Source organism: Palaemon carinicauda, chromosome 4 (genome assembly GCF_036898095.1).
Source record: "Palaemon carinicauda isolate YSFRI2023 chromosome 4, ASM3689809v2, whole genome shotgun sequence".
NCBI lineage: Eukaryota > Metazoa > Arthropoda > Malacostraca > Decapoda > Palaemonidae > Palaemon > Palaemon carinicauda.
Genome location: NC_090728.1, coordinates 93,323,312 through 93,345,811, shown reverse-complemented (window position 1 = coordinate 93,345,811; position 22,500 = coordinate 93,323,312). Strand labels below are relative to the sequence as shown.

The 22,500-nt window shown below is 33.4% G+C and overlaps 1 protein-coding gene across 2 annotated transcripts in view; it reads right to left on the bottom strand.

Annotated features, from left to right (window-relative positions):
* LOC137640062 (carbohydrate sulfotransferase 11-like) overlaps positions 1–22,500 on the bottom strand; it is a 317,805-nt gene that overhangs the window by 95,774 nt on the left and 199,531 nt on the right. Inside the window, exon 1 of one of the 2 annotated variants that reach the window (XM_068372489.1) lies at positions 7,257–7,389. The exons of the other annotated variant lie outside the window; for it this stretch is intronic. The gene's annotated coding sequence lies outside the window, so the exon portion shown is untranslated. Of the gene's footprint in view, positions 1–7,256; positions 7,390–22,500 lie in introns of those variants that run through there. 2 annotated transcript variants of the gene reach the window in all.

Sequence of the window (22,500 nt, the reverse complement as noted above, 5' to 3'; positions counted from 1 at the left end):
CTTTTTTATCTATACGCTATACTGATGTTTTATGTATTTTGCACTTGGGTTCTTCTTTAATTCAGTAGTAAAAAGGATGTGCGAGACAGTGGCTGTCTTTTCAGTCTTTCGAACATGACAGTATTGGGGGAAATAAAATAATGGTTAATGTGTGTATGTATGTGTAAGTAAATTGGCCGTAAGATACGATTGTACTCATTCATACACGTTCTAAAACATTATAAATCTTACAAAAGTTCAAGTTTAATCCGCCAAAATCTTTCCAACAGAACACAAATTTTACGCAAAATGTAAATATCCTCAGATTCCTTAAGTTTTTTCCTTGTATTGCTTAACGCAACACCAAATAAGTTAGCAACTAAGTACACCATCCTCCGGAAAGACTTCCCTCATATGGGAACGAATATAACTAGCATATGGGGGATATGAAGCAAGACGAGAGACCTCGTTCGCTGTGAATCTGGCAGTACACATGAAAGTGGGAGTCATACGCAAGTCCCAAAAATATCTAGATACTAAAGGCTTTTGCGACATTCTCATCATTATCAAATGCTATAACCATTTAAGATTTTGAAATCAAACGTTTCTTGATTTTGTCTCGTATAAAATGTTGGGTTTTAGTATTCATTTTAGTATGCTGAGTGCACACACACAAAAGGAAAGCCATCTCTACAAAGAAAATAAGAGGACGGAATCGTTTGAGGAATTCTTCCACAAATAATTATAATAACCTCAAGAAAATATGATTATACTTATATATGCAAATGAGCATCTACCCTGAAAATTTGCAAAAATTCCTTAAATATTCCATCAAAATTATAACAAGAAAATTAACGTTATAGCAAACTATGTTCTTAATTACTTTACTAAGCCATGGGGGGCGGGGGTTGATTGTCTAGAGCCAAGTATCACTGTCAGCAGTCAGTAAGCAACTCTGTCCACCACTTCTGTTGCTTAAAAGTCTTATTCTTCTTTCGTTCCCTTTGGCTTCTTCCATCTTCCCTAACTTTACTTTGCTTCAATTTTACTTATTGTAATAGAACAAATGCTTTAGTCATACCTCATGAGAATAAAATATGCTAGTGGTTATAAATCACCCTCATAATAATAATAATAATAATAATAATAATAATAATAATAATAATAATAATAATAATAATAATAATAATAATAATAATAATAATAATAATAATAATAATAATAATAATAATAATAATAAATATTTCCATCTAAATATCAATTTAAAACTATAATAAATACGTAAGAGTCATTCATTAGTGATGGTAAAACTCCAGGCAAAATCCTGCATGTAAGCACCACTGACTAAGAATTATGGCTTCAATAAAGTTTATCAGAATTTCCTTCTCTCATTTCTTAGATAAACTTGGGAATCGTCAAGTTTGAAAGACGGGTACACACTTCTCATACAACTAATTCTCAGGATATTCTAAAAACTCTCCTCAGCGTAATACTGCATTTAATCTTAAAAGGGGACAGTCAGGTCCCATTTACGTATTTACAATAGATTATCATTTATAGTCAGTCTTTTCATAACATGTGCATATTATGTTCGGATAATTCAAACAATTCTCAGCATCTACGGTATATAATATGCCTATTCAATTTCTATAATGCACTATATTTTTTTTTCTAATCATTTCTGTTTCCGTTACGGTTTATCATATCAATGGCTATATTCTACGTTCACAGTTATTCTATAGCATTCCCATCATTATTGTTATTACAACGTAAGCTTCAACTATAGTTAGAAAAGCAGGACGCTATAAGCTCTATGGCTGTACTAGGGAAAATAGCCCAGTCACGATAGGAAATAAGGAAATAAACAAACTATATATGGGAAATAATAAAGAATATAAAATATCTTGAAGATCAGTAACAAGGTTAAAATAAATATATCATATACAAATTATGGAGAGACTTATGTCAAACTGTTCAACATAAAAATATTTGATATAAGTTTGAACTTCTCAAGTTCCACCGATTCAACTGCCTGATTAGGATGATCATTCCACTATCTAGTCACAGTTGGAATAAAACTTCTAGGATACTGTGAAGTATTGAGAATTATGATGGCGAAGGCAAATCTCCTATAACTGTACTACGTAAAAGATGACACAGTCTGGGAAGATCTGAATACAGGGGATGATCGGAATTATGAAAAATCTTATGCAGCATCCATAAAGAACTGAATTAATTGAACGACGGTGCCAGAGATTATTATCTGGATCAGGAATAAGAAATTCAATAGATCGCAAGTTTTTATACAAAAAATTAAGGAGAGAGTCAGCAGCTGAATACCACACAGGAATACAATACGAAAAAAAGAGGTAAATTTAAAGATTTAACATAATAAGACAAATTAATCACTAAAAATCTTGAAAGACTTTCGAGTAAGCAAATTTTTTTTTATACAATTGAAGAAGGAACAGAACGAATGTGTATCTAAAAAGTAAATTTGCAATCAAGAATCACACCTAAAATGTCTAAATGAATTTGATATAGTTAAAGAAACATTATCAATGCAGAGATGCCGACGTTGGGAACCCCTGTCCTAGATTTACTTAACATTATAATTTGAGTTTTGTTATGGTTCAACGTCAAGCCCTTAATTTGCACGTGCAATAATTTTATCTAGATAAGACCTTTTATATTTTCATACAAAGTTATTATAATTAAAAGATAATCGTTCCTTTCTCTGGACTAGTAGCACAATTGTTATTATCTATATTCATTGTTTAATTGTTTCTTTCCTTCTTTTCTAAATAAAATCTGGTGTAAATCTAGAGCAGATATATCAACAATTCTGCAACAGGAATAAGTATTTTACTCAGTGGCACAGTGTTGTCACTTTGGGATTTTATAGATCATGTCCCCATACTTTCGAGTTACTAATGCATTTCCGTCTATCTGATTCTCGATATGTTATTTAGTTTCGAGTTATAATTTTTCCACCAACAAAATTCCCAACACGGCGCTTGTGCTATGCGGCATTTAATCCTAAAGGGGAGAGTCAAGTCACAGTACATTGTCAATTACCGTCATAAACACTTAATCCCATCTTATTTTATAAAATATGAATAACGTCTTTTGTCATAATTTAAAACATTCTCTATATCTTTAAATAATATCTTTTCTACTTTCATAATGCACCACATTTCCCTTCATACATTTTTTTCAATCATCTCTAATAGATATATTCTGGATTCACAATTATAGATTTACAGGCCACTCATGAATGGCATAGGCAAGGGACAGTGACACTGCCCTATCAAGCAGGACAATGCCCTAGAGACTGACGATATATATATATATATATATATATATATATATATATATATATATATATATATATATATATATATATGTATATATATATACACATATATATATAATAATCAGCGCCCATGACCCCTCTCCAAACAAGCTGGAATAAGGATAACTTATCAGGTAGACCTATATGCTCCCCCAAACCCGCCATCATTAGCTCACAAGGATGGTGAGGTTGCAGCGACAAAAGGAAACTAACGAGCTTAAGCGGGACTCGAACCCGTCTGGCGATCACCAGGCAAGCACGTTACCAACAGGCCACCACAAGTAGACCAATAATTCTATAATAAAACACGTTATATTTAATTACAAAACAATTTTTCTTTTATAGCGTAACTTCCTCTGGCCCTAAATCACAAACGTTATTTACTACTTCCAATTGCTTTCACTCATTCCCTTTGGTGTCATGTTCTCTTTGAAGAAAGCCTGAACTCAAAGACATGGCACGCAAGGTTTGATCAATCTATATGTCAGATAAATTTTTGTACGCAGTTTTAGTCTTTAATTTTGACACGTCATATTTATCTTAAAATATTAACTTTCTAAATATAATCTTCAAATTTTACATAGTAACAATAACTTATAGGGTTGCTAAATTTTTCATTGTTTATTTCCCAGTCAATTTAACTATGTTTTTCATCATATTCAACTACTCTTTTACCATTGTCTATTCCATCGTTTTTCTTTTTTTTAACCCGCTAAATTTAATTCACCTTCCAATTATTACAAAACTGTCGAATTCCATGTCAATCGTTATAATTTCGTATAACACTCATTTCCTTTCAGGACATAATCGTCATTTTCATTAAACCGGGTTACTTTGGTAGAGTAGAATGATATAGGAAAGTCAAGTAATTGAAATGTTTATATTGTTCCAAGTGTATTAGAAAGTTAGATTACTGTAAAAAGTTTGAATAAATAGTTGGTTTGTCTCATATTGGGGTTAATGTGTAATGAGGGTTGGGGTATGTTACAACTTTGAAAAGCTCCTTAATCAAAGTGCGATATAGAAGTAATTTCTCTAAAACAGAAACTAAAAGTTAAAGGACTTCGGGAGAAATATTGTAGTGAATAGTACATTGGTTTAAAATCTAATATTTCTTTCCTCAATGGACTACTTTCTATGTTGGAGCATTTTGCTTTTACAATGGTTTGTTAAGCTGTTTTAGAGAAATTACTTCTATACCGCACTTTGATTAAGGAACTTTTCAAAATTGTAACATACCCCAACCCTCATTACACATTAACCCCAATACGAGACAAACCAACTATTTATTTAAACTTTTTACAGTAATCTAACTTTCTAATATACTTGGAACAATATAAACATTTCAATTACTTGACTTTCCTATATCATTCTACTCTACCAAAGTAACCCGGTTTAATTTCCTCGGGCTATTCGTTCAATTTGGACGGGGAACTGGCAGGCAGTGCTTTGGTATTCAGTAGAGACATACTATTTGCAGACCGCGAGGTTCCGTCGCCGCAATACAGTACAGAACCGAAATACTAAAGAGATCTCCTCCAGCCATACGCTGCACCAAATGTAACTGCACCTCCTGAATGGATTGGATTCGTGAACTTTGGAAATGTGGCACAGAGCTGGGGCCGAGGAAGCCATTCAACACCATGTTGTTGCACCATGAAGCAAAAGTAAGACCTGGACAGCAAGTGGTATGACAGAAATCGGGAACAGTGGTAAAGTAGGTTTAGCTAGAGGCAAAAGGACGGTGTAATGACCCCTTAGTAATGCCTAAGTAATGCCTACAGTATACCACATGATGAACAAGGACTAATGAAAATGGGACGCAACAAACATACAGACTGACTAACATCCGAGCAAACTGTATTGTATCACCAAGTTAGTTACATTACTATTTGAGAATGTGAAAGAAAACAAGATAATTCATGAAGAAAACAAAAGAGGGATATTGCAGATGGGCTGAATAAAGGCCAAAAGATCAAGTAATTCCTCGTCAACTTTTTCCCTTCGCCGCCCTCCCCCACCGCAGTCAGCTTCCCTCTTCTTTGAGGTCTGAGCTGGAGGGGGGAATTAATTTCCCCCAAACCTCATCAAACTTACCCTTTCAAAAGAATCCAGCCTTGTGCAATGAGCACCCTGAATTTATTTCAGCCAAAAACCTTACTCGTTTAAATCTGTCGTTGGAAAAGTCAAAACACACTACTAACCCCTTAACTACTGAGTATAATACAGATTTTCCTAAAAAATAAAATTGACTGTTGAAAAAAAACAAAACACCCAATAAAATAAAATTTGCAACTCAACTTTAGCATTTACGAAACATTTGTTGTTATTTATTCCAGTATCTTTTGCCTGACCAAGTTAAATAAGAGGTACACACTGGCCAATGATAATGCTGCATACTTCGACGTTAGTTTATCTAGTGGTATCAGTGAAAGCTATATTTGGTTTCAGTGAGGAATAATAACAAAATCGATAATGCAATATGTATAATAAAATTTATTCAGACTGTCAATCATTGAACAAAAGTCACTAAGCTCAAAAGCAATAGAATTATGAATACAATACCTTAGTACTTATTGAAACTTAGGTTATAATGGACCTTAAAAATTGATCAGAAAACGACAATATATAGATATACACATGCCATTTCCCAAAAGCAATTGAAATATGACGGTTACCAACATCAGGAAAGGAGAAGAATGGTGAGAACTTTATCAAAATTAATATCATCACTTCATGATATACAAAACATACAAGGCTTGCTTTTTATATTTACGTAGCCGCAACTAATAAAAGGTTAACTCGGATATATCAAATGATAAATTCAACGATACCATACAGCACTTAATATATAACTATGTACTATTAGAATGCATCTTTGAATTATCATTTTCAAATGACAAACAAAAACGAGTTTCGCAGTTTATAAAAATTAAATAAATACTGTCATTTACATATACCAAATAAATACTGTCATTTAGATATACCAAATAAATAATTTCATTTAGATATACCAAATAAATACTGTCATTTACATAGAATGAATAATAAATAGTTCCTTTCCTTACTTACGTACTAGTAACAGAGAAGACTAATCTTATTCTAATCGACAGTCTTCAACTGCAATATTACTGGCTCTTGCTGTTGCTAATACTGTTTTACAATCAATTTATATCAGACATGTGAGCGCGTTTGTGTGAACCGATTTTTCTTTGGCATCTACATATACTATAGGGCAGATTTACGGATGCTGCTATGGTTAAAAATACTCTAGGATTAGATATTGACATTGATAAGGCTTTACAAAAACAAACAAGAAACACGCAAAACTAGATACCTTCTTATTAGAAATAATCTTCGAAATCATAAAACTAAGCATAAACACACTGCAAATAAATTCATTAATGAACAAATAAATACAAGAGTGAGAGAGAGAGAGAGAGAGAGAGAGAGAGAGAGAGAGAGAGAGAGAGAGAGAGAGAGAGAGAGAGAGAGAGAGAAATAGAGAGAGAGAGAGATTTTATGGACTTCTAAATTTCACATAAATCAAAAGCTTTTAGATTCCATAATCAATAAACTTCAGATGTGTTACTTAGTAATGAGACAAACCAAAGGCAAATGTGAGTGCATAATATCAATTCCGGTATAAATGACAAATGATTAATAAAGACAGACAACAAAGTAAAGAGAACAAACGGCAGCTTTCATTCTTCCTCCCATGCATTATTGTCAACACTGACTACCACACTAAAACTGCAGTCAAGACAACACACACGAGTGCTTGCAGATTCCTTATCTATTACTTCCGCACCGGGAGAGCTTCATCTGCACACAGACACACACACTGCTCTATCTAAAGACATCACAGATTTATTATTTTTCTATCTAGAATATACATTGAACTTGACTATTTCCATTTTACCTATGATTACAGGTAACTAAAGGTGTACCATCATCCAGGGAGAACCGGCGTCTGTCTGTAGCAACGCCGTGTAAAATGCACAGTGATTTTCAATAAGATCAAGGTTTGTGTCGGTGAGCGTCTTCCGACTGAAACTCCCTCCAAACAGACACTAATGGAGGACTGGTGGTGGGACCGATGTGGCCCGTGGGCCAACTGGACTCCCCTTGCCTACCTACACACAGTAGTTGCCAGTTACTCTTTTTAACATGAACCACAAGATATTTGTGATTATAATCGTCACATTAAAAGCTGTAATTGGCTGTATCTATTGTATGAAATATTACCAAAATTGTCGACCTAATAAGAAGATGCTCTAAAGAATTTGAAGTTTAAGAGGAAATTTAAGGCCAAACCGGCACCTATGCTGCAGCAATGCTGGACCCGAAACCTGCAACTGTTTGACGCAGAATTTCGATATTTCACTGCAAAGTCAAAGTATTGTATTTGATTACATGTTTTCACCATCAACATTCCTTCCCCACCTACCTCTTATATTGACCGTTCAAAAGCAAGTAAGCAAGATGAGAAGACTTATTTATCTAACGGCGGTTAAAGCAGAGGTAGGAAATTGCCTTGACCCCACAACACAACAACACAATACCGAGAGAGAGAGAGAGAGAGAGAGAGAGAGAGAGAGGGGGGGGGATTGGGGTGCAAGATGAGAACAGCTGGTTACTCTGAGAGAATTTGAAGTATAAAGGAGATTAAGAAGACAATAAAACCAGCCATTCATACGCAGCAGTGTGTTTGTGTGTGTGTGTGTGTGTCTGTGTGTGTGTGAATCAAACTGTTAATACTGAAAGTTAACAATTCCTTCACTTTTTCTTACGGAAGTAATAGTATTCTTCAATTTTCTCAATGCAAAAGGCCATTTTTTTCATAATCTAACTATAAATATAGGAATCTAGTTTCATCCATCAAGAACTCTAATAAAACCCTAAGGAAAGAACAAATGTATAATTCACGTATAATTATTCTATCTAATCAAACTTGAATGGAAGTATTTGAGGCTATTTTCTAAAATATCCTTGAAATGTACATAACTAGCTTAGGATTAATTCACTTAGCAAATCCGGAAAAAATACCAGCAAGAAACAGCGAATCAAATATTAACCAGAGTAGATTTCAAGACCCACACTGGTGACCTCATAAAATTCTGCTCAAAATCGATGAGTATGCCTTAGGCCTCGGCAGAATTTGAGAAAAAATAACGAAGAGTTCGACATAGGCCAAATGTTAACAGGTTAATGAAAAGGTCTTTTTTTCTCAAGTATGATTAAGAGGTCAATCTATGACGAGAAGCGCTCTCTCTCTCTCTCTCTCTCTCTCTCTCTCTCTCTCTCTCTCTCTCTCTCTCTCTATATATATATATATATATATATATATATATATATATATATATATATATATATATATATATACACAGTATATATATATATATATATATATATATATATATATATATATATATTCTTACGAAACTGGTCTAGTGTAGAGTATATAATTTATTCCTGTATTTCATATGTGTATTTGACAGGTGAAAAGCCAGCTAATAAGACGAGTTCCTATCTTGTAGTTGAAAGTTTTGTATGTAAATTGCGAAAGACTTTCGTCCATCATTTCATTGTATTTTTCTTTCAAGTCAGTATATGTAAATTTACGTTATCTTTAAGAAATAACTTTTTGTTTCACGTATTTTGCTACAAAGTCTTACGTAATCTCGATTAAGTATAAAGTGAAAACCATACGAGGTATGAACAAGGGCTTACGTAATATTTTTATGGTATTGCGGTATGTTTGTGAGAAATTACGCAATTCTTATATTTGCCACGTGTTTTGGAAGGTTCTAGAAAACCCCAGTGTTAGAGTTATCTTTTTTTTAATGTTTGAGGAGGAAGGTGGGCGAAACTAGCTAAGAGTCGTCTCGCTGGTGCGTTGGTAACAGTTGGCAACCTTACGCCATTAGGCACTGCCCCCAAGCTTCTAGACCCCTGACATAGAATAATCTGGAAGTTACTAAGTTAATATATATGTGCCCCCATGGCTGCATAGGAGCAGAAGAGATCCAGCCTGTCCTGTGAAAGAGCCAACATCCTCTCTCTCAAGTGCCTCGAGTGTGTGTCCCTTCCAAAGTGAACAAGTTGTTACCCAAAACATATCATGTGTAGTGTGTTCAAACATTGGAAAAACTTTGTAAGTGATTTCATATTAATTGTGTAGTGGTAACTGCTGTTATTGTGTAATTATTTTAACTGGCCTAATGATACTTATGTGAAAACGTGAAGTATATTTGTATTACTATCTGCTTAAAAGGTCGTGTGAGCTAAAAACACGTAAGTTTATCACTTACTTTATGTAATTTCTATAAGAGTTTAATCATTATAGTGTTAAGAGCTCAACTATTTTCATTGATTATCAAGATTAAATATTTGTGTAAAATTTATGTTTCCAGTGAAACGAGTAGTGATTGTATAATTTTCAGCGTGTAATATTTTCTTGTCTCTGATTTAATAATTTGAGTCAAGTGATCATATAATTTCCATCAGTATTATTTTTTTGTCTTAGTCTAAGGTTTTGTTCAGATTTAACATTTAGTGTGATTTTGTTTTTAGGTAAATTCTTTCAGTGTTGTAATTTTTTTTATTGAATATATTTATTTTTATAAAGTGTGCATCATTTCAATCACCAGTGATTTTTTTTTTCAGAACACACTTGTATCCCTGTTTAAGAATTGAAGTAAGAGGTTGTTTTGAATAGTTTTAATAATAATTACCCAGTTTTTTTTAGTGTACGTAAGAGACCTTTGGATATTCACAGTTTTTATATATTGCTGACTGAGAGCTGTATACTTTTCTCAGAGCTCGGGTATTAATTTTTTCAAGTATAACAGATTTTTGTAAAAACAAATAGGTGAGCTTGGAACTTGAGAGGTTGTGTAACTTACCAGCCATATAAAATATAATATATTTTTGATGCCCATACCTGGGACCATAATATATACATATATATATATATATATATATATATATATATATATATATATATACATACTCATAATATATTTATCTATATATAATATATACATACATTCATATATATATTATATAAGAATGAAATTATTTATAAATACACACACACATATATATACATATAACTATATATATGTGTATATATATATATATATATTTATATATAAATAATTTCATTCATATATATATAAAACTATATATATATATATATATATATATATATATATATATATAATATATATAATATATATATATATATATATATATATATATATATATATATATATATATAAATATATATATATATATTTAATATATTTCTCTTATACAACATCGTTTATTTTAATCACGAAAACAAAATATACGTTTCCAGACAATCGATATACCTTGAAATTACCTTCAATTTCTGCTATAATAATAGGAAATAATATAACACGAATTCCCACAAGCGTAGATTCTTCAAGATAAATTCCCACAAGCGAACAATCTTTAAGATGAATTCCCACAAGTGAACAATCTTTAAGATGAATTCCCACAAGTTAATAATCTTTAAGATGAATTCCCATAAGCAAACAATCTTTAAGATGAATTCCCATAAGCAAACAATCTTTAAGATGAATTCCCATAAGCAAACAATCTTTAAAATGAATTCCCATAAGCAAACAATCTTTAAGATGAATTCCCATAAGCAAACAATCTTTAAGATGAATTCCCATAAGCAAACAATCTTTAAGATATCTCATCGTATGTAAAAGCATCGATAACAATTCATGCTGTTGATTGAATAATTTAAAGTTTTCTGGCATTCTGAAATACATGCTGTGATTCCAGTTCAAATAACCTATAATTATCGAGTATAAACAAAGATGGAAATGGCATTAAGGGTTTAAAAGTTTAAAACATCGTTCACAGATGGCAGAGACTGAACATATATGCATATAATCAGCGGCCAAGACCCCTCACCATCAAGTTAAGATTAGGGAGGGCCAGACAATGTTTGTTGATGACTCAGCAGGTAGACCTACTGTATAGGCTCCTCCAAACCCCCATTCTCAGCACACGAGGATGGTGAGGTTGCAGACACTACAAGAAACTATCGACCTTGAGCGGGTCTTGAACAGATCGCCAGGCAGAGACGGTTCCAACTGACTATCACAACCCATTCCCAAGATTACTATAAATAGATGCTGATTCCAGTGTCTCAGAGCGAAGAAAAAAAAACAATCGTTCTCTCTTTTAGATCTAAAACGAAAGCTTGGCTATAGAATTACAACTGAATTCACAAAGTCCAGTCTAAAATGGGTTAGAGCAATAACTTTAGAAATTTTCGGGTCAAATTGTAGCTTTGGGACTCAAATATGCTATCTTAATATCCTTCCCCATTCTGATGAGAGGCAACTTTTTGTTCTTACTCGCACTTCACCTGAAGAAAATGTCAGCTTAATGGGAATGACTAAATAAATTGATTTGCCTTGGACTTGTTCATCTTTTCTCATCAAAAAATGCTTACAAAGGTTAGTTTTGAAACAAGTGAACAGATTTTGGTATAATGTAATGTGATGTCGAAGTCGTGATAATACACAAGAGTACAAGTGCATATAAAGTTATTTAAATATGCTTGTTAAATATAGCTCTGTATATACAAGTTTGTTTTACTAAATAAAAAAACGCACCGTATATAATAAACCTTCAATGTGTAATAACAAACGTTTCTTTAACAAATGCACAGGGCCTTAAAATGCATAAAACAATGGCCTCAGTGCCCAGGCTCAGAGAAAAAAAAAAAGGTTGCAAATAAAAGCGACTGGGATTCAACTCTTCAAAGCATTAGATTTTAGCTACTTGGAGAAAAGAAAGGTGTGTGTTGGGGAAAACGGAAGTAGAGTTTTAAAGCTATCTAGTACATGAAGAAAAACTTCGCGAAACCTTGCAAACTGGAGTTTACTGATATTCATAATGGAGTTTTAAGAAAGAGTAGCCTGGCGGTTGCTACGAAACCGCTTGAAAAAAGTTTATAGTTATTAAATTAACATAGCAAATTGCTAACTACAAAAAATATAAAATGGCAACGAGAGAGAGAGAGAGAGAGAGAGAGAGAGAGAGAGAGAGAGAGAGAGAGAGAGAGAGAGAGAGAGAGAGAGAGAGAGAATCAGACGAATATCTTTCAATTCGATTCTAAGAAGTAAGAGAAATCCGTTGATCAACAAGAGAAGCTCAAGTAAACTTTCAAACAAAAAATAAAGGAAAGGAGAGGACATTAGAGATGGGGGTAACTTTTATCATATGCACTAATACTACTTTCTGGATTCCTCAAATAAATTAATGTTCATTAGATCAATAGCAGATAACATGGTAAAAAACATTATCAAACATTCATATAAGTAATTTTGCAAGACGCATTAATATCATTAATATCATTAATAGTATTTACATACATTCCTTATTAAAAACTTGATTAAAATGCACGTGGAATCCTTCACAAAAATCACGCATACGAGCAAGTTATAAAAAAAACCATTTGAAGGGACCTAAATATATAATCTCAAAATATACGAAAACAGAAAATCAAAAGACACAGGCAACCAGACAGACAGACGGAGAGACTACATGCAAGGAACCTTTGCACGCATATTCATGCTTCTGAAACCTATCGATTGAAACGATTAAACCCCACATGAACACTGGTTATGTAACCACCTCAGAGGGGCCAGACAGACAGACACACAGCCACATACACACACAAATGTCGAGAAATCACCGGCTACTATGGTTAGTTACTTGTTGATCAGAATAATTAAATATGGACTAATACAACGAAAGCAAATATATTAAGCTAAAAATATTTAAAATATATTGAGTGAATGGTCATGTGTTTACATAAAACAAATAAGTAATACACGCAAGGAGACCATTACAGTTCAGAGCCACTCCCAGCTTCAGTCCTCGTCCGTATTTTCCTGTCTAGAACCTTAATGGGAAATAGTTTGTAATCACAACTGGAAACTATCAACCATTCAAATCTTATAAACAACGAACTTCAAAAAAAAACTCATAAAAATCCTTGACCCAAATCATCTGTGACTTCGAACAATTTTAGTTCCATTCTATTTTAAAGTCAGTTTCGATGTTCCGTAGCTGATACGAAACAAACGAATGGCTAAGAGAATTGTCATCGAATTTTGGATACCACAAAAATACAATCAGTAACCTTTAGGAAAAACCTGTAATTGTGAAAGGATTGCATGTCGATGGACTCACAAGACAGTATACGAATGAGGGTGGGGGGTGGGGGTGGGGTGGGGGGGGGGGGGGGTTATCTGATGACCACCTACTCCGACTTACCGGCGAACCTGATGCCTACGTCTTCTTTCAGATATCGACAGAGATTTGTCTTCAGCTGCGGATCGAAACTGAGGTCAGCAACTTCAGGAAATTAAGTAAAATTTTTTTAATAACTCATGAGGGACAATAGTCGTTTCCATTATCTCTGTTTTCAGTGTTGAACTTTAGTTTTGCACAATGAGGAAATCCAATTATTCATTTGTCATAAAAATATTTCAAGTTTATTTCCAGTATTATTCTTACAGAAAGTCCAATAACTGAATTCAAATGACCCCCCAAAAAAATTTCAATACCATATATTCATAAAAAAATTAAATATGACGAGTCTACCAGAAAAAAACGAGAGCTAGGATTGAAATCGATTTCTATTGAACTCCTGGTTTTGTGCAAATTTGACCCTTAATCACTCAAAAGTGGTAATTCCATATAAAAACTATTACTTGGATTCCGGCTAGATCGGAAGGTTTATTAACCTGCTGGTAAACTAGATGCGGTGTTTGCCCAGGTGACTCCTTATGCGTTTTGTAAGTACTTAGTTTCTAGATTTATTTCTGACTTTTCTGGCTAAGTTGGTAGCAGAATCGCCTAGTACTCAATCAGTCAAGTCCAGGGGATCAATCCCGTAAAGGTAAAAAACTTGAAAACCTTAATGCTTTTCTCTTAAAATCGGTGATCATCATAAACCTAATCTAGTTTGGATCCTGTGAAATAGTCTACATACTACTCCGATAAATTTATATCAGTAAATATGTAAAGTAATTTTATTATTATTTCATGTTTAATTTTTATAATGAATATACTTTCTTAAAATTAGTAACACAACTTGGTCAAAACCAATTGTATAATTTGGACCTGTGCTTTGCTTGTAGCAACACATAGGCATTTTTTTTGTATTTCTGTAACTGAATACCATACTTTTGAGATCTCTCTCAATTCAGCACAGGCAAGTGTGAATCGAGATGTAAAACTTTTATTGTGTAAAATATATCATGTGAAACCTGCTTGATATTGCATCCAAATATGTAATAAACCTGTATTTTCTAAGACATCCCTATAACTTAGTCTTTTTACTTTTTTTCTAACTTTTTTGTCTAAGTCACAAACCTAAATGAACTAAATGTATTCTATAAAATTGATTATCCAAACTTGTTTCCTGAACTTGTGAGTAAAACAACAAAATCTAAGTGTACACTATTTCAATGTATGCAAGGAAAAACTAACAAAAATAGTTTCGTGAAAAAAAAACCTTAATTCAAAATAACTTTCTTGTTTAAATCAAAGTTGCTCTTCTCATAAGAATACTCCTATCTGTCGAGTTATGTATAAAAAAATCAAATCATACTCCTTGCCACATATATTTTGCAATATTACCCAACTAGTTTTGCACGCCTCAACATCGGCCCGACAACGGGCCCCCTATCTGTAGCTCTTGAATATAATAGAAGTAAAAGTAATGCGTACGGAGTTGTACTTAAACTTTAAACACGTTGATTGTAATTACGGTCAGTATGCAGCTTGATTACCCAAGGCCGTTTTTAAAACATTGTGCTGGGGTCTTGAAAAATAATAAGATTTTCTAATTGGGCTAATTTCCCTCTTGAAGCGTGTTAATTGCAGCATTCTGTTTTTCCAACAAGAGATGTCCCTTGGAAATTAATAATAATAATTAATAATTAATATTAATTATTGATGATATCAATTATTAATAATTAATATTAATTATTAATAATTAATAATCAATAATAATAATTAATAATAATAATAAATTAAAATAAATAATAAATAACAAATACAAAATAAATAAATAATAATCAATAATAAATAATAATAATAATAATAATAATGATGATAATAATAATAATAATAAACAATAATAATAAATAATAATAAAAAATAATAATAAACAATAATAATAATCAATAATAATAATAATAAACGCTAATAATAATAATAATAATAATAATAATAATAATAATAATAATAATAATAATAATAATAATAATAATAATAATAATAATAATAATAATAAAGCATAATAATAATATTCAATAATAATAAATAATAATAAAAAATACTACTACTAATAAAAAACAGTAACAAACAATAATAAATAATAATAATAATATTATTATTATTTTACTATAATAATAATAATAGCTTTGCTAATTCGAACAATTCTTATTCCTTTACAAAGGCAACATGCGACTCGGGGAGACTAATGAAATAACAATGAAAGGTCATGTTGGCAGTGAAAAGATACAAAAGAATTGTGAGAATTTCAACACAAGATTCAATGATAAATATGCTTTTCTATTTCACAACCACCGTGTAATTATAAATCTCTCTCTCTCTCTCTCTCTCTCTCTCTCTCTCTCTCTCTCTCTCTCTCTCTCTCTCTCTCTCTCTCAACTCTTACACAACATGACGAGTCCAGCAAAGAAAGGCTGAACGTTCGTCTGCAAAAGTGTTTACTTTGATGGCGTGATTTTAGATTGTCGCTCAGAATAACCACCCAAGTTATACGTAAAGTTTTATCGGGTTTTACTTATTTCTTGCTTTAAAGCTTTGATTGGAACGCGGAAAGACTTGCCTGGTACTTGACATTTGACGGCTGTTTTTTCCGGTCCTATACAGCAAGGGAACCCTACTCTCTACAGGACCTCCACTGTCATTTTATCTTGTTCGTTCAAATCACGCATTGCTCATTTACTGTTAAATCGTCACTGTCAAAGGACTCGCAAAATAAGAAAGTCTTAATTTTCCTCTTGAAAGCCTTAATATCTTCAATCATTCGGGTGTCTCGTGAGAGCTTTTTGTACAGTCTCGGGGCCACATATATAAAGGCTCTAGAGCCTACAGTAGACATATATCTAGGTTCAATGGTGTGAAACAATCTGTAATTATTCTCGTGTCAACACGATTTGTTGGCTGCACAATATATAGCAATTCTCTAAGGTATTTTGGACGACTGGTTCTGATATTCTAAATTCAATTCTTGCTTTAATCGGTAGCAATGTAAATCAATTAGTATAAGGGTGATCCTTTCTCTAGGTGGGGCACCTTTTATCAGTCTTGCTCCTCAGTTTATTATGTTTAGTAATTTCTCAAGTTGTACTTTTGGTAAATTGTAATAGATGGAGTTGCAGTAGTCAATCCTGGTAATAACACAGTTTATCACAAGTTTCTTTACAGAATATTCATCCAGGTACATTATTTATAAAACAATGTTTCTGAGATGATAACCAGCAGTTATTACTACAGTTTATTTGGGCATAGAGAGACAAGTTAAAGTCAAGAAATACGCCCAGGTCACGAATTATACTAGATATCGGGACCGAGTCGTTTCTTATGCAATTTTTCTTTCTCGCCACAACAAACTCAATTTTGTTCTCATTTAATTTTAGTTGTTTAATTGTCATCCTTTCTCTAACACTATCAAGGATTCGGTTTAGAGTTTCAGTAATGTCGTCTATATAATTTCTGAAGAAGTATAATAGTGTCATCGGCAAATAGTTTGAACTTCACGCCATGCCTTTGTAGTATTCTCGATAGACTAATGGTATAGATGCAAAATAACATTGGGCCAAGCACACTCCCCTAAGGTAACCCTCTGTTTAAAGGTTCATACGATGAATAAGTTTCTAATTTGCACACCGTAATTTTTGCCAATCAAAAAGTCTTTCAGATATTTTTCAACACCAATGAACCATAGCTCATTTAGTAGCAGTTCATACACAACTGTATCAAAAGCAACACTGAGATCGAGTAATATTAAAATACCACATTTATCATCCATCATTTCCAGCTTATCACTTACAACATAACAGATGGCTGTCTCCTTAGAGAATAATTTCCTGTAACCAGACTGGTTGCCTGGCAAAGTTTCTATTTCTTCTAAGTGACTGACTAATTGTTCAAGAATTAGGCATTCTAGCACTTTTGAGACAAAGAATAGATTCGAAATAGGTCTATACGAGTTTAATTCCTAATAATCCAGAGCACTTTTCAGAACAAGTGTGACAATCGCCATTTTTTTCATTTTTGGAGAACTTACACTCAACGATGCTTGCATTTGATATTCTCATAATTTTTTTGGCAAAGACTAGAAAAGTTACTTCCTCCAGTGACGTTGGGTCAATCGCACAGGTGGTTTTCTTCGCTTTCTTGATAATCCTGGTTATATCCTCTTGTGTTATGTTGTTAAATCTCGTCACTTTTATGTGTATCTGGTGTAGCGTTAATCTGATGTTGAGTATTTACAAATAACCTAGTTATATTTCTTATTTTGATTTTAAAGAATACTAGAAAATTATTTGCTAGTTCCTGGTCGGTGTACCCCTCTGGTAGCTTTTTTCATTTACTTTTCCCATTATACCATTTAGGAAACAGTATAACTTACTTACCTACATCTGTTGCTGCTTCGCAGATCTTATAATATTCGCTTATTTTCCTTCTTAGTCGGTAGTTGTATTGGCATAATGCAGTTTTGTATTCTACCCATGTACTTTCAGTTTTCAACCGATTCCACTTTCTTTAGGTCTTTTTCCCTCTTTTTCTCTAAAGTCCCTCCATAAAAACAAAGGAGATTGGTCTTTAACAGATGGTCTTTTCTATTAGTGGACCATGGTATCGTATTCACCTTTACTCACTCTATTATGAGTGCTCGTAAGGCAGTCAACACACACAGCTCCCAACAAGCGATGGTTATCATGATCGTAGGAAATGTTGATAGCATCATTTATTTTCTTTGTGACTTATTTAATAAATACAAAAGGAGAGCAGTTTGATTCATGTCTAAAGTTTATTTTCTTCACAACTGCATGTTTCTGTAGAGGTAGTCTGAACGTAAGAAGTTTGTGTACTGGGGAGATCGTGCATTTCTCATCTACATTTATGTCAGATACAATGTTATTCAATCCATCACTCAAACCTTGGTCCAACGTATGCCCAGTTAAATTAGTTGTACAGTTGACATTATTCACCAGCTGATATGATTCCAATAACTCACTAAATGCTAATATATCAGGATTTGATATGTTATCCATTCAAAGATTAAATCTACACAAATAACTAATTCATTTTTTTCCATGATAATCATCTCAAGGAGTTTAATCAATTCTTCAAAGAAGATACTAGCAAGTGCTCACGGAAGATTTTTTTTTCTTTTTTTTTTGGAGGGGGGTGTAAAGTTTATTTCTATATATTCAAAGTTTGCTACACTAGTTCGTTTTAATATTCTGAGATTTGAGTAACTTTTATGAATGAAGAGCCTGACATTCCCACCAGACTTACCCTCTCTCGGAATTGTGAAAGGGGTGTGGGGGTGGGGGGGGGTGTCATTTCAGTGATCTTAGCCTTGTCAAAGTTATTCAACCATATTTCAGATAATGCTAGTATGACCAAATATTTCCAGTTTATCAATTCTCGAAACTGAATAGTTTTATTACCTACAGATTGCATATTTACGTAGCCACAGCTTATGACATCCCTAGTATTCATGATCAGTGTTTTCTGCAAGTCTTTTTAATTCAAAGTCAAAAGCTCTGCAATTTCTTTGATTTACTGTAAGGTCATTTTGATTTGTTTAACTTTGTGCAGTTGATACACTTTGACATTTGCGAATTACACTCATGGTGGAATGTTTTCCTGAACATATCCCGAAGACTTTAACTTCATTCTTAAACTTGCCATCTTTTTCAAGATGTCCCTACCTCTAATAGTGGTGGCAGGTGATCACGTGGTACCTATCACGCATGTTACAAGTACGCAATCATAACATAACTTTGTCCCCACTATCATGAATAGCCCTCCGAACTTCAGGATCACATTTCAATACATACCATACTTACCTTCTCTTTTACAGTATATTTTGGATTTGGTCCAGGGAACGATTTCTTTGAATGAAGGGCATTTACTACTTCATCTTCATGATTGTAAATATTGCATATCATTATTTTTGGTTTTAACTTTTCAATTTTTCTCATTTCAGTGTCGACAACCACTGTCTGGATTTTATTTGTGGCTTCCTCTCGCATCATTTTGTTAGCAAAGTTTACAACATTTCCATTTGAGGTTGACCTCGTATTAAGTATCAGAATGTCTGAGTGCATGCTCGACCTCTTTTTTTCTGTCAGTAATTCTAGTTGTTGCATTAGTCGATTTAATTACTAGTAGATTTCTTTTCCTTTACTTTGTCGGCATATGTTGTTTTCTCTGGTTCTGGGCTCATCAGTATTTGAAGCGTTTCCTTAATTGAGTCAATATTCATTGATAGATTATCAACCTTCTCAGTGAGGTCAGTGGTCTGGGTGGCATTTTTTGCGTGTATGATAAGCTCCGCAACTTGTTTTTCCAATTCATCAATTCTCACCTCTTGTACACTCAAAGCATGGTCCCTCACTGTCAATTGCTCCTCCAATTCAAATATATGTAACTTAGCTTTTCTGGCTTCATCAATATGTGGCCATATCCAATTCAAGTTTGATACTAATTTATCAACGATGTTGTCACTATAGACGCACACTTCTGATGATAGTACCTTTTGCAATCACATCCTATCCACTTCTTTGCGTAACTATCCGTGGTTTGACATTTAGGACATTACAGGGAGTCAGGGGTAGACATCATTTACTATTTCTCTCCACTTTAGTCTTTCCATAAGATCAACTAATATCTTTGTCCATGGTTTTATAAAAGCGAAACACAAGCTAAACCCACAGCTCAGGCTGAGTCGTGAACAGAGCTCCGCGCAACACACAGTTATTAAAGAACAAGAAGCAGATACAATGGCCAGACAAACAAGCAAACACTCATTCATGGCAAAACCTAAAATAAGGGAACGTTCCAGTCTTCCTATTCGTTTAATAATCTATAAAGACTACAATAATAAACTTAGCAATGATGTCACTCCATTTAAAGGGTGAACTGCAGGCGTTATTAAAAGGGCTTTGCAATGTTCCTCCACACCATGTAGATGTAAATCTTTTTTTGCCTTCTACTTTTGCCTTCTACTTTATTTCCGTTTCTGTGTCATTTTTTATTTCATATTGAGGTGGCATGGTCCTACTACTTACATTTAGATGCTGAATGGCCTCCTTGGCCCAAATGATAGGCGATATGGCAAAATTCTAAGAATCAATAAATGAAAGGGACCAAACAAATAAATTAGCCATCAATCAGCAATTCAGTGAGAAAATAAATACGAGTTGAAAGTTTGAAACGCATTTAATGCAGACTGATGTGGGTCCTGCCGTATGTACAGTTGGCGTCAGGGCTGATAGCAACTAACTGCAAAATTTATCGTACGCAGTTCGTTAGAAACTCTTGTGGGGTTGCCATTTAGTATATTTTATTCAAATTATTAGCATCCTATTCATCTGATAATAAGTATCAGTTATTAACTGTATAACGACAGAAGGCATTTCCCTAGTGTGAATAGTCAATGTTAGTTCATTAATTATTTAATAAAAAATAAAATAAATAAAATAAAAATAAAAAAGTAATTACTCGTAGAAACGTGTGTGATATCAAGTGTTCATCATTAATTGGCAGGAGGAGCCACCGAGTGCATGACCATTGGCCTAATGTAACTGTAAATTACTTTTAAAGCGTTATCATTATCATCTCCTCTTACGCCTATTGACGCAAAGATCCTCGGTTAAATTTTGCCAGTCGTCTCCATCTTGAGCTTTCAATTCAATAATTCTTCATTCATCACATTCAACATCTTCGCACTTCAGAGTACTCAGCTATGTAGGCCTGGGTCTTCCAACTCTTCTAGTGCCTTGTGTTGCCCAGCTGAACGTTTAGTGAACTAATCTCTCTTGGGGAGTGCGAAGAGCATGACCAAACCATCTCCATCTACCCCTCATCATGATCTCATCCACACAAGGCACTCGAGTAATCTCTCTTATAGTTTCATCTCTAATCCTGTCCAGCCATTTATCCCCAAATATCCTTCAGAGGTCTTTCTTCTCAAATCTACTAAATTTATTGGAGATTGTTTCATTGTCATACCATGACTCATGTCCTTAGAGTAACACAGATCTCACTAAACTGATATATAGTCTGATTTTTATATGTAATCAAGCGATTCGATTCCATTTCCAAATTTTACTTAACCTAGCCATTGTCTGGTTGGCTTTTTTCAATATTTCACTAAATTCTAATTCTAAAGACCCTGTATTGGAGATCATAGTTACTAAATACTTAAATGAGTCTACCTTATTACTCCTTTCTCCTTCCAATGATATTTTATCTTCCATTGCATATTCCGTTCTCATCATCTCTGTCTTTCTTCTATTTATCTTCAGCCCAACCTCGTGTGATATTTCTTCCATTCTGGTAAGCAAGAATTGCAAAAATTTGTGGTGTTCTGCTAACAAGGACAGCATCATCAGCATACTCTAGGTCTCCTAAATTCCTATCACCAATCCATTCCAATCCTTCACCATTTCTGACTGTTCTATGCATTACAAAATCCATGAGGAAGATAAACAACTTAGGTGACAACACATTCTCTTGGAGTACTCTGCTGTTCACTGGAAATTCATTTGATAAGACTCCATTAACTTTGAACTTTCTATGCTAATAAACAGACTTTATCAAATTTACACATTTAGTAGAAATTTCATAAAAACACAGGACTCTCCACAAAATTGGCCGGTGCACACTATCAAAATCTTTTTCATACTCCACAAATGCCATCAAAAGGGGACTTCTATATACTCTGCATTGCTGTACAACATGTCTAAAAATGAAAATTTGGTCAGTGCAACTTCTACCTTTTATAAATCCTGTTTGTTCATCTCTCAGCTATTTATCAATGTTTC